Genomic DNA, 4,494 nt, shown 5'->3' with positions numbered 1-4,494 from the left:
CACACACACACAGACACACACACACACACACCCACACACACACAAACAGACACACATACACAAACAGGCACACACACACTCACACCCACACACACCCACACACACACACTCACACCCACACACACACAGACACACACACACACAGTGGGGCAGGAGCAGGCAGAGACGATGGGTCGGCCGGGGTAGTCAGGCTTGTGGATTTTGGGTAGGAGGTGCGGGGTTCATGGACTATGAGGTTGGAGGCTATGGGTGGGCGATTCCTGAGGTGATGAGGTTGTGTACGGTCTGGGAGATGATGGTTTGGTGATGGACGGGTGGTGGGGTCATGGTCAAGGGGGCAGTAGGGTTTTGTTTTGCCTATTTAAATACTGGCCTTAAAGGCGCAGGCCTACTTAGCAGAATCAAATCGTTGATATAGAGTTTTTTGCAAGGTTTGTGAAGGTTTGTAGCTCAGGTTGAGGTTCAGGGTGTAGGTTTGCTCGCTGAGCAGTAGGTTTGATATCTACGTTTCATTACCTGGCTCGGTAACATCATCAGTGGCGACTTCCAAGTGAAACAAAGCTGTTGTCTCCTGCTTTCTATTTATATGTTTGGCCTGGATGGGGTTCCTAGGGTTTGTGGTGATGTCATTTCCTGTTCGTTTTCTGAGGGGTTGATAGATGGTATCTAGATCCAAGTGTTTGTTTATGGCGTTGTGGTTGGAGTGCCAGGCCTCGAGGAATTCTCTGGCATGTCTTTGCTTAGCCTGTCCCAGGATAGATGTGTTGTTCCAGTCGAAATGGTGTTTTTTTTTTGTAGAGATGTACAGCATGGAAACAGACCCTAAACAAATCTAGTTCCTTTTGCCAACACTTGACCCATATCCCTCCAAGCCCTTCCTATCCATCTACCCATCCAGATGCCTATCAAGTGTTGTAATTGTACCAGCCTCCACCACTTCCTCTGGCAGCTCATTCCATACACGTACCAGTTGCTGTGGTGGAATTTGAATCCCCAGAATGTGGGCCCTTGGGTCTCTATCCCAGTGACCACTTCTCCATCACCTCTCTCCAACACTTGCCACTAAATTATAAACAATATTTTTGTATTCCGGAGTTTTCCAGAATCTAGGCCGTAAATGAATCAATCCCGCTGAATTTGCAGCAAGCTGCGAGAGCAATTGTATGGCGAGAAAAGAAATTTCTTCAATGTGTTGAGTTTTTATTTGCATGGGGAGGGTTTAAAAGGAATGAATGGGGTAGACAGAGTCTTTCTACCACCATCAGTAGAGTCCAGGACACAGGAGATCACAGTTAAAGTTTGAGCTTGGTCATGCAGAGGCGAGGTTGGGAAGTATGAAGGTAGCAGAGATCGGAGCTTAGTTTTCATAGAATCATAGAATGCCTACAGTGCGGAACAGGCCATTCGGCCTGTCAAAGCCATACTGGCCCCCTGAAGAGCATCCCACCCAGACCCACCAGCCTCCCACCCTATCCTTGTAACCCTGCATTTCCACCTAACCTGCACATCTTTGGACTGTGGGAAGATACCAGGCCCTTTACAAATGAGATTGACAGAGATTTGTTGGCCAAGGATTCTGGGAGCTATGAAAGCAAGCTAGCATGAACACAAAGGGCTGATGTCCCCCTTTTGGTGCTGCTTAATTCCACAATTCCACTGGCAGCCAAGGTGGAAGGGTGACATTAAAAATCTGCTCAGCCATGACCTTATTGAATGGCAGAAGGGGCTAAAGGGGTTGTATGGCTTTCTCCTATTCCACAATCTAGGACATACTCCAAGGCCCATCCTTTGAAAACTTTCAGACTTTTTCACAAGGAAGGAGAGCAATGTTTTGTGACAGATGCTGCAGCGTTATTGAGTACAATTCATCGTGGCTGGTGTAAATTTGTTACCAGTCCCACACGTTATATGTCTGCCTTGGGAGTTTGGAATGGCCAGAAGTAACTATATCTAGCAACTGGCTTTTGGTCAAACAAAGACATGAATAATGTATGTTGTAGCTTGAAACCAGGTCTCAGAGACAATAAATATTTCAGTGTGCAGTATTGTGTGCATTGTACTGTTCTGTGTTTATGTCAATGGCACAGAGCAGAGAGGGAGAGAGAGAGAGAGAGGGAGAGAGAGAGAGAGGGAGAGAGGGAGAGGGAGAGAGAGAGAGAGTGAGAGAGAGAGAGAGAGAGAGAGGGAGGGAGAGAGGGAGAGAGAGGGAGAGAGTGCATTTCAGGTTGTTTGAAGATGGGGTTTATGTTAGCTGTCCTTACGGCTGTGAGTGAAAAATCTGCTCAAGCAGAGTTAAAACAAACCTCCCTCACAGATGCTCCCTCATGGAGTAGTGCAGGTTGAGTGCAGACACACTGGATGTTGAGGCAATGACTCCTTTGGTGACACAGTGACCTTCGTGACATCCTGCACCCCTTTAGTTCGAACAGGACCTTCCTATCCCCATAGAAATGGCTCAGCAAATGTTCCCAACGCAGCCACACTGGCCTGAGCAGTAAATACACCGGTGATTCCAAAATCCCACTCACAACACACCCTTCCCCTAAAAGCATGCAAGTTGGATAAGAGGTGACAAAAAATAACTGATGAAGGCAGAGCAGTAGATGTGGTCTATATAGACTTCAGCAAAACGTTCGACAATGTTCCACATGGTACGCTGGTTAGCGAGGTTAGATCACATGGGATCCAGAGGGGGCTAGCCAATTGGATACACAATAGGCTTGATGGAAGGAAATGGTGGGTGGTAAAAGGTTGCTTTCCAGGCTGGGGGCCTGTGACCAGCAATGGCCACTAGGATTGGTGCTGGGTCCACTGCGTTTTGCTATTTATACCAATGGTTTGGGTGTGAATATAGGAGGTATGGTTAGTAAGATTTCAGATATAATCAGTAGCATAGGGGACAGTTATGATGGTTATCTCTGATCTTGATCAGTTGGGCCAATGGGCTGAGAAGTGGCAGATAGAGTTTAATTTAGATAAATGAGAGGTGCTACATTTTGGAAAGGCAAATCAGGGCAGGACTTATACACTGAATGGTAAGGTCCTAGGGAATGTTGCCGAACGAAGAGACCTTGGAGTGTGGGTTCATAGTTTTTTGAAAGTGGAGTCGCAGGTAGATAGGATAGTGAAGAAGGTGTTTGGTATGCTTTCCTTTATTGGTCAGAGTATTGAATACAGGAGTTGGGAGGTCATGTTGCGACTGTTCAGGACATTGGTTTGGCCACTTTTAGAATACTGCTATAGGTTTCCAAGCTGTTGACTCTGTGACTGCATGAGTGAGGGTTAAATGTTTTCTATTTGAGATAGTTTTTGCATTTGAGATTATTGAACTCAATTCTAAGATCAGAAGATTGGAAGGTTTAAGTGTAAGATGAGGTGCTGCTCCAATGAAGGTTAAAATAATGATGATGAAGGGTATAGCGGCCAAGAGCAAAGAGGTCAGAGTAGGATTGGAATTGGAAACAGGAAGCCAGCACCTTGCCTTTGCAGTGAGCAAGTAGTTCTGCACAGGAGTTTGTGTTTGGTTTCTGAAATGGAGAGAAACTCTACTCTGAGGGGTGTTAACCTTTGGAATTCTCTAACACAGAGGGCAGTGAAAGCTCTGTCTTTGAGTCTGTTTGAGGTTGAACTTGATCAGGATCAGAGGTGTGGAAATGTTTGATCAACTATGATCATATTAAATGGTGTGGCAGGCTCTATGGGCCGCTGAATGACGTCTTCCAGTACCTATGGTTACAGCTTTCATTGCTATCCCACCAATGACCAATGTTTTGTGATGCCTCATGATGTTTGGGAACACATTCTTTAAATTCCAAATGCAAGACAGCATCACAAAAAAAGACACTTTCCTGAACACCCCATCCCTCAACAGAATTCATCTTTGATTGTAAGAAAAAAAAGACCTGCATTACGACAGCAGCATCTGTGACCTCTGAATATCCGAAAATATATTTGATCAATGAGGTTTTTTGAAGTATGTTTGGGTGGAACACAGCAATCAGGTTGTACACAGGGATATCCCTAAAACAATCAGGTCAAATACAGAAATTGCTGAAAAGCTCAGCAGGTCTGGCAGCATCTGTGGAGAGAAATCAGAGTTAATGTTTCAGGTCACGTGGCCCTTCCTCAGAACTGACCGGCTCATCCACGTTATAGATGTTGATTGAGGGGGTATACTCTGGGCTAAACTTTTCCTGGATGTTTTCAAACATACTCTCGGACGGTTCGGCACTCCCTCAGCGCTGACCCTCCAACAGTGTGGCACTCCCTCAGCACTGACCCTCTGACAGTGCGGTACTCCCTCGGCACTGACCCTCCGACAGTGCGGTACTCCCTCGGCACTGACCCTCCGACAGTGCGGCGCTCCCTCAGCACTGACCCTCCAACAGTGCCGTGCTCCCTCAGCACTGACTCTCTGATAGTGCGGCACTCCCTCAGTACTGACCCTCTGACAGTGCGGCACTCCCTCAGTACTGACCCTCCGACAATGCGGCA

At 46.6% G+C, this 4,494-nt stretch overlaps 1 protein-coding gene across 3 annotated transcripts in view; it reads left to right on the top strand.

Moving 5' to 3' along the window:
* nr1h4 (nuclear receptor subfamily 1, group H, member 4) overlaps window positions 1-4,494 on the top strand; it is a 117,441-nt gene that overhangs the window by 83,428 nt on the left and 29,519 nt on the right. The gene's annotated exons all lie outside the window — the stretch shown is intronic.

Source organism: Chiloscyllium plagiosum, chromosome 19, assembly GCF_004010195.1.
Source record: "Chiloscyllium plagiosum isolate BGI_BamShark_2017 chromosome 19, ASM401019v2, whole genome shotgun sequence".
Taxonomy (NCBI): domain Eukaryota; kingdom Metazoa; phylum Chordata; class Chondrichthyes; order Orectolobiformes; family Hemiscylliidae; genus Chiloscyllium; species Chiloscyllium plagiosum.
Note: the sequence above shows the minus strand (reverse complement) of the source record. Positions and strands in the feature narration are given on the sequence as shown.